At 44.7% G+C, this 16,450-nt stretch overlaps 1 long non-coding RNA gene across 1 annotated transcript; it reads left to right on the plus strand.

Annotated features, from left to right (window-relative positions):
* Nucleotides 1-11,297: 11,297 nt before the first annotated feature.
* Nucleotides 11,298-14,198, plus strand: LOC119341350. Its single transcript, XR_005165051.1, has 5 exons — nt 11,298-11,358; nt 12,889-12,979; nt 13,077-13,149; nt 13,241-13,597; nt 13,736-14,198. It is a non-coding gene; the product is annotated as an uncharacterized LOC119341350 (long non-coding RNA).
* Nucleotides 14,199-16,450: the final 2,252 nt, after the last annotated feature.

Below are 16,450 nucleotides of genomic sequence, written 5' to 3' on the forward strand. Positions count from 1 at the left end.
TCAAGTGATTGTTGCACTCAGACAATCTGAGCACAAGCTCAACGATTGAGCTTTTCTCCCTTAGTTTGCAGGCTAAGAAAATCGTCAGAGGTCTCATACCTCTTGACGTGGGCATGAGCCTGAAATCCCAATTTCAGCCCTCGAAACATCTCATATGTTCCGCGATGTTTCGAAAACGTCTTTGGTGCCTCAACTCTAAACCGTTTAACTGAACTATCACGTAGTTATCAAAACGTGTATGTCCAATGTTCGCAACATCCACAGACGACGTTTGGGGTTCTGCACACTGAGCGGTGCATTAAGGACATAAGCTTTCTACTGATCGCATAATCGCTACTGTTAACTTTCAACTATATTTTCTCTAGGAACATATCTAAACAGTGGAACTAAAGCGCGAGCTTACGACATAATTTGCAAAGATCTTTTGACTATGTTCAGGATAATTAAGTTCATCTTATGAACTCCCACTCAGGTAGACATCCCTCTAGTCATCTAAGTGATTACATGATCCGAGTCAACTAGGTCGTGTCCGATCATCACGTGAGACGGACTAGTCATCATCGGTGAACATCTTCATGTTGATCGTATCTACTATACAACTCATGCTCGACCTTTCGGTCTCTTGTGTTCCGAGGCCATGTCTGTACATGCTAGGCTCGTCAAGTTAACCTAAGTGTTTCGCGTGTGTAAATCTGGCTTACAACCGTTGTATGTGAATGTAAGAATCTATCACACCCGATCATCACGTGGTGCTTCAAAACGACGAACTTTCGCAATGGTCCACAGTTAGGGGGAACACCTTCTTGAAATTTTAATGAGGGATCATCTTATTTACTACCATCGTTCTAAGCAAATAAGATGCATAAACATGATAAACATCACATGCAATCAAAAAGTGACATGATATGGCCAATATCATTTTTGCTCCTTTTGATCTCCATCTTCGGGGCTCCATGATCATCATCGTCACCGGCATGACACCATGATCTACATCATCATGATCTCCATCATCGTGTCTTCATGAAGTTGTCTCGCTAACTATTACTTCTACTACTATGGCTACCGGTTAGCAATAAAGTAAAGTAATTACATGGTGTTGTTCAATGACACACAGGTCATACAATAAATTAAGACAACTCCTATGGCTCCTGCCGGTTGTCATACTCATCGACATGCAAGTCGTGATTCCTATTACAAGAACATGATCAATCTCATACATCACATATCATTCATCACATTCTTCTTGGCCATATCACATCACATAGCATACCCTGCAAAAACAAGTTAGACGTCCTCTAATTGTTGTTTGCATGTTTTACGTGGCTGCTATGGGTTTCTAACAAGAACGTTTCTTACATACGCAAAACCACAACGTGATATGCCAATTGCTATTTACCCTTCATAAGGACCCTTTTCATCGAATCCGTTCCGAGTAAAGTGGGAGAGACTGGCACCCGCTAGCCACCTTATGCACCAAGTGCATGTCAGTCGGTGGAACCTGTCTCACGTAAGTGTACGTGTAAGGTCGGTCTGGGCCGCTTCATCCCACAATACCGTCGAAACAAGATTGGACTAGTAACGATAAGCATATTGAACAAAATCAACGCCCACAACTACTTTGTGTTCTACTCGTGCAAAGAATCTACGCAATAGACCTAGCTCATGATGCCATTGTTGGGGAACGTAGCAGAAATCAAAAAAATTCTACGCATCACCAAGATCAATCTATGGAGTAATCTAGCAACGAGGGGAAGGAGAGTGCATCTACATACCCTTGTAGATTGCTAAGCGGAAGCGTTCAAGTGAACGGGGTTGATGGAGTCGTACTCGTCGTGATCCAAATCACTGATGATCCTAGTGCCGAACGGACGGCACCTCCGCGTTCAACACACGTACAGCCCGGTGACGTCTCCCATGCCTTGATCCAGCAAGGAGAGAGGGAGAGGTTGGGGAAGACTCCGTCCAGCGGCAGCACAACGACATGGTGGTGATGGAGGAGCGTGGCAATCCTGCAGGGCTTCGTCAAGCACCGCGGGAGAGGAGGAGGACTTGGGAGAGGGGGAGGGCTGTGCCAGAACTTGGGTAAAGCTCCCATGCGCCTCCCCACTATATATAGGGGTGGAGGGGCTGGTTTCTTGCCCTCCAAGTCCATTGGGGCGTTGGCAAAGGTGGGAGGAAAGAAATCCCATCATTTCCTTCCCCACCGATTGTTATCCCCCCTTTTAGGGATCTTGATCTTATCCCTTCGGGATATGATCTTATTCCTTCTAAGGGGGGATCTTGGTGCGCCTTGACCAGGGGTATGGGGCCTTGCCCCCACTACCCACGTTCATGTGGGTCCCCCCATGCAGGTGGGCCCCACTCCAGAACCTTCTAGAACCTTCCCAGTACAATACCGAAAAATCCCGAACATTTTCCAGTGGCCAAAATAGGACTTCCCATATATAAATCTTTACCTCCGGACCACTCCGGAACTCCTCGTGACGTCCGGGTTCTCATACGGGACTCCGAACAACATTCGGTAGCCACATACAAACTTCCTTTATAACCCTAGCGTCATCGAACCTTAAGTGTGTAGACCCTACGGGTTTGGGAGACACGTAGACATGACCGAGACAACTCTCCGGCCAATAACCAACAGCGGGATCTGGATACCCATGTTTGCTCCCACATGTTCCAGGATGATCTCATCGGATGAACCACGATGTCGAGGATTCAATCAATCCCGTATTCAATTCCCTTTGTCTAACGGTATTGTACTTGCCCGAGATTCGATCGTCGGTATACCGATACCTTGTTCAATCTCGTTATCGGCAAGTCTCTTTACTCGTTCCATAACACACCATCCCGGGATCAACTCTTTGATCACATTGTGCACATTATGATGATGTCCTACCAAGTGGTCCCAGAGATACCTCTCCGTCACACGGAGTGACAAATCCCAGTCTCGATTCGTGCCAACCCAACAGACACTTTCGGAGATACCTGTAGTGCACCTTTATAGCCACCCAGTTACGTTGTGACGTTTGGTACACCCAAAGTATTTCTACGGTATCCGGGAGTTGCACAATCTCATGGTCTAAGGAAAAGATACTTGACATTAGAAAAGCTTTAGCATACGAACTACATGATCTCTGTGCTAGGCTTAGGATTGGGTCTTGTCCATCACATCATTCTCCTAATGATGTGATCCTGTTATCAACGACATCCAATGTCCATGGTCAGGAAACCGTAACCATCTATTGATCAACGAGCTAGTCAACTAGAGGCTTACTAGGGACATGGTGTTGTCTATGTACCCACACATGTATCTGAGTTTCCTATCAATACAATTATAGCATGGATAATAAATGATTATCATGAACAAGGAAATATAATAATAACTAATTTATTATTGCCTCTAGGGCATATTTCCAACACTTTATTGGTTGAACCTTATGACAACATACGTAATTCCCTTTGTCTGTCGGTATGTTACTTGCCCAAGATTCGATTGTCGGTATCTTCATACCTAGTTCAATCTCATTACCAGCAAGTCCCTTTACTCGTTCCGTAATACATAATCCCGTAACTAACTCCTTAGTTATTTTGCTTGCAAGCTTCTTGCGATGTGTATTACCGAGAGGGCCCAGAGATAACTCTCTGATACACGTAGTGATAAATCCTAATCTCGATCCATGCCAACTCAATAGCCACTTTTGGAGATACCTATAGAGCATCTTTATGATCACCCAGTTACAATGTGACGTTTGATAGCACACAAGGTATTCCTCCAGTATCCGGGAGTTTCATGATCTCATAGTTGAAGGAATATGTATTTGACATAAGAAATCAATAGCAATAAACTGAATGATCATATGCTAAGCTAACGGATGGGTCTTGTCCATCACGTCATTCTCCTAATGATGTGATCCTGTTATCAAGTGACAACACATGTCTATGGTTAGAACGCCTTAACCATATTTGATCAATGAGCTAGTCCGGTAGAGGCTTAATAGGGACACGGTATTCGTTTATGTATCCACACATGTATTTAACTTTCCGATCAATACAATTCTATAAGGAATAATAAATCTTTATCATGAATAAGGAAATATAATAATAACAACTTTGTTATTGCCTCTAGGGCATATTTCCATGATATTTGCAGCGCGGAAGAGCCTCAAACAACTACAATTTCTACTCCTTTCCATCAAAATAACAAAATTATACACACATTTATGTTCCTCATAAGTCATACATACTGCATTGCTCGTTCAATATTACATTTCTACGAATTAGCATTGACAAGAACAAAATAGTAATCTTGTTATATTACATGGGTCGATTGTAATTGCATTACTCACATCATTCAGTCGTTGTGATCATCGTTATCCCTCCTGTTGAGGAACCGCTGGATGACAGCCACGACCGCCCCGCCAAGAATGAACAGGACGAGCATCGATGTCGTGCTGCTAACCCCAAGGACGATGAGTGCATCACCGCAGAATGGAGCACCATAAGTACTGACAGGTATCAAACAACCTACTATTACTACATAACATTTCAGTTTCAGGGCAATGATGTACAAACTACAAACACTATGGATACCTCCTTTTTATTATATGATCAACCCTTATTCCAGCAGCGGCCGGCAAGCAAATTATGGCATATGAGTCGACCCCTTCAGTGATTCTGTTCTTCACTGACGACCTCTGCGTCTTGGTCCATGGGAACTTGAATGACTGCTTTCAAGAATAGGCAACACACTTCCTGCAAGCCTGCCTATGATACAGGAACACATCCTCCAGATTCACGTGAAAAACGACAAAACTGAGCCTTTATGCAAAACTCAACACAAAATGAACCCATTTTAGAAAAAGTTCACAAAATGGTCCCTTTCGCATGTCTCCCAGGCCTGGGACGCCATGATAGATAGCATGACACCTTGGTCAAGGGCGCCATGCTAAACAGCATGACACCCTGGTCAAGGACGCCATGTGGGTTAGTATTTGGGGAAATTATAGGATGGATGAATATTGTGTTGTTGTGTTGTATTGATCTGACCTCAAGGTTGAGGGTTTGTACTAGTAGCTATGTGTTTAATCTCTCTCTCTCTCTCTCTCTCTCTCTCTCTCTCTCTCTCTCTCTCTCTCTCTCGTGTTCTTGATTTGGCACGATCTTGATGTATCACGAGCTTTGTTAATATAGTTGGATCATATGGTGTTTTCCCCTTTCTATCTTGCTGCTATGAATTGAGTTCTACCTTTCAGGTTTCACTTTTATCATCTTGAATACTTTGTTGGATTTGAGAGCACTTGATGTATGTTTTGGCACTCAACTCATGGATTCCCGAGGTGGCATTCAGGTAATCTATGCATAGGGGTTGATGCACGTGTTCTTCCTTGTTTCTCCGGTAGAAATCTTGGGGGACTCTTTGAATTTCTTTGTGTTGGATTGAGTATTATGAATATGAAATTGTTTGATGCATATCATATAATCAACTCATGGATACTCGTGGTGACATTGGAGTATCTAGGTGACGTTAGAGTTGGTTGATGTGTATCACATGGTGTTATTTTAGTACGAACTCTTGGGCTATTTGTGACACTTATAGGAATATCTTGATAGATCAATCGGAAAGGATAACTTTGAGGTGGTTTCGTACCCTACAAACAATTTTGTCTTATGTTCTCCGCTAGATAAGAAATCTGGAGTGATTCTTCATCGCATGTTGAGGGATGGTTGTATGATCCAATTATATTAGCATTGTTGAGAGATTGCACTAGCAAAAGTATGAACCCTAGGCCTTGCTTCTAAGCATTGCAATACCGTTTGTGCTCACTTTTGTTACTTGCTACCTTGCTTTTTTTATTGTTCCTATTACAAAAATCAATATCTACTATCACTATTACACTTGTATCACCATCTCTTCGCTGAATTAGTGCACCTATATAATTTACCATTGTATTTGGTGTGTTGGGGACACAAGAGACTTTTTGTTATTTGGTTGCAGGGTTGTTTGAAAGAGACCATCTTTGTCCTACACCTCCCACAGATTGATAAACCTTAGGTCATCCACTTGAGGGAAAATTGCTACTGTCCTACAAAACTCTGCGCTTGGAGGCCTAACACGAGTCTACAAGAATAAAGTTGCGTAGTAGACATCATCAAAGAAGAAAGTATCAAGGATCCAACATCAAGAATACATAAGTCTCATTGGGGGAGCGGTACAACAATCCCCAAAGCGGAAAAACCAAATCGACTAATCCGGTTTCGGTGACGGCGGCGGAACCGGTGGAGAGTGAAGGAAATATGCCCTAGAGACAATAATAAAGTTATTATTTATTTCCTCATATCATGATAAATGTTTATTATTCATGCTAGAATTGTATTAACCGGAAACATAATACATGTGTGAATACATAGACAAGTTTAATGTCACTAGTATGCCTCTACTTGACTAGCTCATTAATCAGTGATGGTTATGTTTCCTAACCATAGACATGTGTTGCCATTTGATTAATGGGATCACATCATTAGGAGAATGATGTGATTGACTTGACCCATTCCGTTAGCCTAGCACTTGATTGTTTAGTATGTTGCTATTGCTTTCTTCATGACTTATAGAAAGTTCCTACAACTATGAGATTATGCAACTCCTGTTTACCGGAGGAACACTTTGTGTGCTACCAAACGTCACAACATAACTGGGTGATTGTAAAGGAGCTCTACAGGTGTCTCCAAAGGTACATGTTGAGTTGGCGTATTTCGAGATTAGGTTTTGTCACTCCAATTGTCGGAGAGGTATCTTCGGGCCCTCTCGGTAATGCACATCACTATAAGCCTTGCAAGCAATGTAGCTAATGAGTTAGTTACGGAATGATGCATTACGTAACGAGTAAAGGGACTTGCCGGTAACGAGATTGAACTAGGTATTAGACACCGACGATCGAATCTCGGGCAAGTAACATATCGATGACAAAGGGAACAACATATGTTGTTATGCGGTTTGACCAATAAAGATCTTTGTAGAATATGTAGGAGCCAATATGAGCATCTAGGTTCCGCTATTGGTTATTGATCGAGAACAGTTCTAGGTCATGTCTACATAGTTCTCGAACCCGTAGGGTCCGCACGCTTAATGTTACAATGATAGTTTTATTATGAGTTTATAAGTTTTGATGTATCGAAGGTTGTTCGGAGTCCCGGATGTGATCACGGACATGACGAGGAGTCTCGAAATGGTCGAGACATAAAGATTGATATATTGGAAGCCTATATTTGGATATCGGAAACGTTCCGGGTGAAATCGGAATTTTACCGGAGCACCGGGGAGTTACCAGAACCCCCCCAGGGGTTAATGGGCCTACATGGGCCATGAGGGAGAAGAGGAGGGCCGGCCAGGGCAGGCCACGCGTCCCCTCCCCCCTAGTCCGAATAGGACAAGGAAGGCGGGCGCGGCGCCCTCCTTTCCTCTTTCCCCTCCCCCTTTCCTTCTCCACCAAGGCAAGAGGGGGGAGTCCTACTCCCGGTAGGAGTAGGACTCCTCCAGGCACACCCCTAGGGGGCAGCCGCACCTCCCCCCTCCCTCCTTTATATACGGGGGCAGGGGGAACCTCTAGATACACAAGTTGATCCTCGTGATCGTTCCTTAGCCGTGTGCGGTGCCCCCTCCACCATATTCCACCTTGGTCATATCGTAGCGGTGCTTAGGCGAAGCCCTGCGTCGGTAGAACATCATCATCGTCACCACGCCGTCGTGCTGACAGAACTCATCCCCGACACCCTGCTGGATCGGAGTCCGGGGACCGTCATTGAGCTGAACGTGTGCTGAACTCGGAGGTGCCGTACATTCTGTACTTGGATCGGTCGGATCGTGAAGACGTACGACTACATCAACCGCGTTGTCATAACGCTTCCGCTTTTGGTCTACGAGGGTACGTGGACAACACTCTCCCCTCTCATTGCTATGCATCACCATGATCTTGCGTGTGAGTAGGAAATTTTTTGAAATTACTACGTTCCCCAACAGAGAGAGCGAAGGCACGAGTCCGGCGGCGGTGGAACATAGTCCCGAGATCATCCTGTCGATGGCATCACGATCGGGCTGCTTGCTAAGCGGCCTCCAAGCTGTAGAAAGTCAGACATTTTGAAAATGGCATCAGTCACATGGGAGGGGATGATTTGTTCGATCACCAATTTATTGTGAATGTTCCAAAGTGTCCAAAGAAGCGTCCCGACCACCACCCAAAGGGTCGGGCGTGCAGTCAATGGAAAACTACGGGCTTGCGAGAACATGTCCGGGAAGTTGTTGTGGGTCCAACTCCCATCAACACTCTTGCGGAGACAGGACCAAAAAAATCTAGCCGCATGGCACGTAAAGAAGATGTGGTTCTAATCCTAAGGGATCAGACACAAGGGGCACATCACCATCAGAGGGGTCGTTGTGCTTATGCACCTCCATCCCTGACGGAAAACGGCCCCTAACTAGCTGCCAAAGGAAGATCCTAATCTTCAATGGCAGTTTAATCTCCCCAAGGTGGTAGAGCTCATCCGGCCCTAGCAAGGGAAGGATAGCTCGATAAAGCTACCTGGACGAAAACTGGCCGTTGGTCTCCAACGTCCAACGTGTGGTGTCTTCGCCGAGGGACGACGTGTGAAGGGCTACACACGCCACGAGATCCTCCCAAAGGTCACGCTCGGCCGAACCAAAGGTACGACAAAAACCGATGTTGCCTTAGTCAGATAAGACCGAGGCTACCATCAAGAGTGGTTCGGCACAAATATGAAACAACGACCGGAATTGAATGGCGAAGGGACGGTCGCCAGACCACCGGTCCAACCAGAAGAGCATGGAATTCCCACGACCTATAGCGATCGATGATCTGAGACGCAGGGCCAGCATGAGTTGGATGATTGTTTGCCAGAAATGGGAGCCCCCAAGCCGCTATGCAAATGCCAATGGTTGACCATGCAAGTATTTTGCGCGAATAATGTCCAACCACAGGCCGCTTTCCCCAGATGTGATCTGCCATAGCCACTTGGACAACAAGGCAATGTTCATGCGTTTATATGAAATCATGCCAAGACCAGCCTGGTCTTTGGGTTTGCAAATTTTTGACCATTTCACCATATGGTATTTCTGCTTGCCATCCTTGCCGGCCCAAAAGAAATGGGACTGGTATTTGGCGATGTCCTGGTGAAGGGATTCATTAAGACTATAGAATCCCATCAGGTACATCAATAGACTAATCATCAAGGAGTTAATGAGAATGACCCGCACCGCCTTGGAGAGCCACCTGTCCTGCCAAGGTTCGACTCTATATTGGACCTTGGTCACCGTCGGCCGAAGGTCCTTCTGGAGTATGCGGGAACCACTAATGGGCATACCAAGATAAGAGATCGAAAACGCGCCAAGCCGGCCATTCAGCCGGTCCACAATCCAAAGGCGTTCTTCCTTCGAATAGCCAAGGACCATGACCTCGCTCTTGGCGAAGTTAATTGTAAGATACCTTGCTCAAATTCGCGGAACAATGCCAGGATTTCTCCATTGATGACAGGCTAGAACACCTGAAAAAAAGGACCGGAAGGCCATCCGGTCCGGGGGCCGACGCAGGATTCATTCCTTTTATTATGTTGGCTATCTCCTCCTCATCGAAGGGGGCAAGCAACAAATCATTCTCAACAAGGGAGACCAACTGCCCCCCCCCCCAGATGGTCTCCGCCAATGCGGTGCCTCCACGCGGGCGGGCCGCAAATAGATCCCTATAGAACCCGTCTACATGGGCCTTTAACTCCCCCAGGTCTTGTATCAAATTTCCCTCGTCCCACAACAGAGGGATGGTACAATGCCTATGGCGTCCATTAGTGATGGCCTGGAAATATGCCGTGTTAGCGTCGCCAAAGAGAACCCAATTAAAGGTTCCCCGCTGGCGCCAATACTCCTCCTCCTTACGGAAGATTGTTGTAAGCTCGTCCTCTAGACTATAGTGCAAGGCCCATTCATCCGAGGCTAGGCCCACGGCGTCGGTCCTCAAGTCCAGGACTTGGAGAGAACCGATGCCTTCAAGACCTGAAGGTCACGACCGATGTTTGCGCCCCAACCCTTCATAAATTGTCAGGACCACTTCGCCAGAAAGTGCCAGTCATCGATTGCCGACATCACGCGATGGGGCTCTTACCATTCCGCCTCCCAGTGTTCCTTGACAGCTGAAATGAAACCGGCTTGGCGCAGCCAGAATGTTTGAAAGTGAAACCGGGGAGGGAGGCGGGGACGATCATCCGATGATGAAAGCGACAAGGGGACGTGGTTCGACCTTATACGGGTAATGGGCTGCAGGCAAGCTAGAGGGAACCGCGGGGACATGAACACCCGGTCCAAAACACTCATGGTGGGGTCCAACTCTCGGTTAGTCTAGGTGAACCTGGCCCTAACCCTATCTAGCTCTCGGAGGCCGAGATCAGTGATCCAATCGTTGAATCGCTGCATGCCCGCAAGATCAATCCGGGCATTATTTTAGTACCGAGCTATTGATCAAGGCATAATTGTCATGGCTCTTGGTTCTTCCTATTTTCATGCCAATGGCTCATACTGGATGACTACAGCACGCAAACTGTTTATCACGTAAAGGCTTGCAGCTATATTGATGCTGATTGCTGCCTTCCTTCTGAATTGTAGTGATGTTATTTTAATGAGTCTGCATCCTAGAAGCATTTTGATCAACTTTTAATGGAGGCATTTGTTGGTTCATTCAATTCAGGTCATTCATAAGTCATGATCGAGCATGAACTGTTGGATGTTCAATATGCCTTTATCCTATATCAGCATGTATTTTTTTTAAATAAAATATTTTCTAATCCTAATCTTTTGTTGTGTTCCTTTTTCAGATATCAATAGCCGCCGTCATCCACCATGATGAACATCCAGTATATATAGTATTGACAACCTATGTAGCCTACATTACTTATCATCAACGGATTTGCTAAAACTCATTCGAATGAGAAACTAATTGGTCTCATTCACTTTTTTGACCGTTCGATCGAGCCGCGCGAGGATTCGTGCTTCCTCCCGGTGGAGAGCTTCGTAGTGACCGGAGGCGCGGCCCATCTGTTGTCTCGCTCGCGGCTCGCGGCCCGTTTTTTTTTTTTTTTTTGTCGCACGTTTTTTCTCTCTCTTTTGTTGACGAAGGCCACTTGCATTCCGGCCTGGAACGTTTTCCATGGAGAAGCCCAAGTACGCATAGGATCTACGAAGCCCTGTCTTTAGTCTGTTCGCTTCTTTTTGGTAGCGGCTGAGACACAGGAGAGCCGGCTGCGGGAGATCGGCGACGGCGGCGTCGACTGCTGCGGGAGATCGGCGGCGGCGGCATTTTCGAAGTAAGAATCTGCCCTTCCTGTTCGTCCTCTTTCTTTTCTTTTGTTGTTTGTAGAGATTCGTGTTCTAGGGTCAGAGCTCTTTTTTTTCTTGTCAGATCCATAGGAACGCTATATGATTCTGGCAGCTTCGAATTAGAGATGTGGGTGGCTGTATTATGTATGTGGATTTTTTGCGTAGCAAGTATTTTTTGGGGGTTCACCCAAATAGGAGAAATGGACGTGGAGTAGAGTAGGATTGAGTTTAGTTCAGTTTACTTCAGAGACGTAGCACGTATTCTTCTCGAAAGTCATGTTGCCAACACAGGTTTCTTTTTTGTGTGTTTTTCTTGGATGAAGATAAATTTGTAGAGTATGATTTCCAACACAGATTTTGTGTTGTTTTGAATGTATGTACTAAAGCATTCCCAAAGTGTAGAAAGTTGTTTTTTTAGTGCCATGTCACATTTTTTACATTTTTTTGTCCTGGTGGTAAGCCTGAACTAGAATTTTTTATTTTTTGATGCGGAATGCAGGGGGTGTGAACTGAAATTTGATCACATCTGTTTTTTATGTAATGTTGTTTAGAGATGTAGTTTTAGGTTGATGGGGAATGGAGGGGGAATGTACTTCTCAAAGTACCCTTTTCAGTACACATGGGTTGTAGTTGTCATTTTTGTGGTTTAGATGTAAATTTATTGGCAATCCCTCTTGTCTATGTTGATTTCTTCTTCCGAATGTAGATGTAGCCCACCTGTGGCGGGCTTTGAGTTAGTGGCGTTGATCCATTTTGCGGCTGCTAGTGTATAGGTTGATGTTCGTCTGGTCTGCCCTATTTTTTATGTAGATGTCTTGTTTTTCTAGTGCAATTTTTCTTTGATGTAGATGCCTGTTTTGCTCCTTTTTTCTCCTGTTTTGTTTGATTATGATCTGAATTCCTTCAGTTAAGTATTAGTTTGTTTGGTCTACACTACTGCACTGTATTTTTTAGTTGATTTTTCATTGCAATCAAGTAACAGTTTGTTTCGGCTACTATAGACTGCAATAGTGAATGGCCAGTGTAAATGTAAATTTTTATGTTATTTTTTTATAGTTATATCTCTACTGTAGTTTCATTCTATAGTAGTCTGTCTTACACTGGTTTTTCACTGTAAATGGCCAGTGCAAACGCAATTTTTTAGGTTTTGATTCTGGATTTTGTTTTTTCTTCAGTTAAGCCACAATTTGTTTGGTGTACTTGGCATGAATGTTTTGTGAACTGAATCAAGACAGAGACTAGGTTTTTCTTGTTCTCCAAAACATATATCCCTTGTTTGCTTTTTCAATAGATCAAAATTAGGTGCTATCATGATTTTTTGATTGGGTAGTTTAAACAATGTAAAGAGGACAGTGTGCTGTTATCCTTTTGATTCGTGTAGTTTTGTCAGTCTATGCTTTGTATTTTTTACAGTATTGTTATCATTGCAAAATAATCCGTTGTGTTTTTCTTTTTTGACTTTGTTTGTGAAACCTGATTGTGGAACTTTTTTTTATATGTGAGTTTATACTATGCAGGATGTTGTGCCCAGATTGCCATTCGTACTGCGAGAATGACGATGAGCATAGCTTTGGCATTTTCATTCGTGACAGTTCTGGAGATTTTGTGGTAATCTCTTCTCCTTTTGTTGGATGTTTCCTTTTCCTTTATGAAAGGGTTCTTCTTTTTGCTGATTGTTTTGACATTTTTCCTTTCTTTTTACTAGCACAACATCCCATGCACCGCAAGGAACCAGTTCAACCAGAGGAGTGGCTGGAGTTTAAAGCACACGGCCGTAGGTACGTTGTTTATGTGTTCATTGGACACTCAACAACATTGATTGGAGGTGATGTCTGGGCAAAGTTCAAACGCGACTTCAACGTGTGACAGGGCAAAATAGTGGTGTTCGACATGTCTGCACGGATGCCCCAGGCTTATGTGTGTTATGTTGGAAGTGGGCTTGCAGCAGATCACGGGGGCGCAACACAGGACATGACAGCAGGTGATGTTGCACAAGGGGGTGGGGGGAAGGGGGGAGCCGGCAATTTTGCTGTGCATGGAGTGGAAGAGGTAAACAATGCTGGTCACGGTGTTGAAGTTGCCCCAGACATCATTTATACCAGGGGTCTTGTTCTCAGCGATGGCGAAGCACAAATGTTGGGCCTGGTAATAACCATTGAGGATGGATACATTGGACCACATTATGTGCACCGCCTCACGCCCACGAACATCACAAGCAAGTTTATGGTACATCTTCTCAAGCTTCAGTACCTTTTTTTTGTTATGTTTCTTTGCAAAATATGTTTTGTTTTTTCCTCTTTTTTCCTAACACATTTTTCACCTTTTTCCCTTTGTCTTTGTTTTCTATTTGTTGACATCACATAGAAAATCCCCAAGAAAATAGTTCAACCACTGAACTTTTCTAGAGAAGGGGTTATTGGGCTTTGCATGGTTGTAGGAGATCTCATGCAGCTTGGATATCACATGACGGATGGTCTTCGACAAAGATTGGGGTGTTTTTGTAGCCCGGAACCACCTCCGGGTGGACGATGTTGTCATTTTCAACTCAAGCAGAGCAATGCATAGGGCCTCAACATAACATGCGTCGTCATTGATTTGAGACCGGCACAAGGATAAGAGTTTTGGTGCTAGAAACAGTGTAATAGCATTTCCTAGAGTGGCCCTTTTTGGTGACTTAGGCTATCCAGCTACCTTCTCTTTTTTATGTCTTTTTGTTTTTCTGAACTATGTAAGCATTTGGATGTATGTTTTTCTGAACTATGTAAGCACTGGGATGGATGTTTTTGTGGTATGAGTGTTTTCCCATCCACCCCCTATGCTTTTTGTTGTATACAATGGCATGTGTTGGTAGAAGTTTATTATCCTTAAGTTGTTGTTTTTTATCTTTTTTAGTTGTAGTTACAACCGCTCCACCCCGAGCGCAATTGCAACTCAGCACACCCTAGCGCAACTGCGGGACATATGATGTGACCGCAACCATGGGGTCGGGGGAGGGTTGTCGACGTCGATGAAAACGGTACCATTTTTAGAGATGTTTTTTTCTTAGGTTTTTTGTTGTAGTTGCAACCGCTCCAACCCAAGCGCAATAGCAAGTCAGCACACCCAAACGCAACTACAAGACATATAATTTGATCGCAACTGGGGGTCGGGGGAAGGGTCGTCGACACCGATGAAATTAGTTCCTTTTTCTATTTTTGTTAGTTTTTTTGTTGTAGTTGCAACCGCTCCAACGCGAGCGCAATTGCAACTCAGCACACGCAAGCACAACTACAAGGTGTATAATGTGACCGCAACCAGGGGGTTGGGGGAAGAGTCGCCGGTGCCGATGAAATTGGTTCCATTTCTTTATTTTTGTTAGGATTTTTGTTGTAGTTGCAAAGAATGAAGATGTAATATTTATCTTTGTGTAGCGATATGTGTGTAGTTTTGTAATTGCCCGAATGGCAAGTCCACCATCAAGTCACAACTATGGGCCCACATGCCACTTGCATCAGGGCTTTTGTGTGTGTAGTTTGCAATTGCCCCAATTGCAACTCCACCATCGACTTGCATCAGGGCTTTTGTGTGTGTAGTTTGCAATTGCCCCAATTGCAACTCCATCATCGACTTGCAACTGTGGGCCTGCATGCCACTTGCAAGTTGACCCTCGAATTGCAACTGGGGGTTCTTTTATTTGATGACACTTGCAATTTGACCCTCTACTTGTTGCAACTGGGCTTTTTTGTGTGTAGTTTGTAATTGTCCCAATTGCAACTCCACCATTGACTCGCAATTATGGGCCTGCATGCCACTCGCAACTCGACCCTCGACTTGCAATTGGGGTTGTTTACTCGATGCCACTTGCAATTCGACCCTGGACTTGCAACTGGTCTGTTTTTGTGTGTAGTTTTGTATTTGCCCCAATTGCAAGTCCACCATGACTCACAACTATGGGACCGCATGCCACTTGCAAGTAGACCATCGACTTGCAACTGGGCTTTGTGTGTGTGTGTGTGTAGTTTGTAATTGCCACAGTTGCAAGTCCACAATCGACTCGCAACTATGGGCCTGCATGCCACTTGCAAGTCAACCCTCGACTTGCAACTAGGCTTTTTGTCTGTAGTTTTGTAATTGCCCCAGTTACAACTACACAATCGACTCACAACTATGGGGCACGCATGCCACTTGCAACTCGACCCTCGACTTGCAACTGGGGTTGTTTACTCGATGTCAATTTCCACTCGACCCTGGACTTGCAACTTATCTATTTTTGTGTTTGCCCCAATTGCAAGTCCACCATCGACTCGCAACTATGGGCCCGCATGCCACTTGCAAATAGACCATCGATTTGCATTAGGGTTTTGTGTGTGTACTTTGCAATTGCCTCAATTGCAAGTCCACCATCGACTCACAACTATGGGCCCGCATGCCAGTTGCAAGTCAACACTCGACTTGCAACTGGGCTTTTTTTGTGTAGTTTTGTAATTACCCCAGTATCAAGTTCACCATCGACTCGCAACTGTTGGGCCCGAATGCCACTTGCAACTTGACCCTCGACTTGCAACTCAGTTGTTTACTCGATGCCAATTGCAACTCGACCCTCGACTTGCAACTGGTATGTTTTGTGTGTCGTTTTGTAATTGCCCCAATTGCAAGTCCACCATAGACTCGCAATTGTGAGCTCACATGCCACTTGCAAGTAGATCATCAACTTGCAGCTGGGTTTTGGTGTGTAATTTGTAATTGTCATAGTTGCAGGTCCACCATTGACTCGCAATTGTGGGGGGCGCATGCCACTTGCAACTCCACCCTCGACTTGCAACTAGGGTCGCTGTTTACTGCAAGAGATAATAAACATGTTTGGTTACTCATGTTTGGTATTATTTCTTGTTCTTTGTTTCACAATAGTTGCAATTAGATCCTCGACCTGCAACTAGGGTTTTCTATCAGCCCGGTTGCAAGTCCACCATCGACCTGCAACTCGAGGGAGGGTGTTGTTTGTTGTTTTTTTTGACCATAGTCACAAGTTCACACCTGACTTGCAAATCGAGGGATGTAGTTTGGTAATCGCCCCTAGTTGCAAGTCAACAATTTACTCGC

Source organism: Triticum dicoccoides, chromosome 7B (genome assembly GCF_002162155.2).
Source record: "Triticum dicoccoides isolate Atlit2015 ecotype Zavitan chromosome 7B, WEW_v2.0, whole genome shotgun sequence".
In the NCBI taxonomy this organism is placed as follows: domain Eukaryota; kingdom Viridiplantae; phylum Streptophyta; class Magnoliopsida; order Poales; family Poaceae; genus Triticum; species Triticum dicoccoides.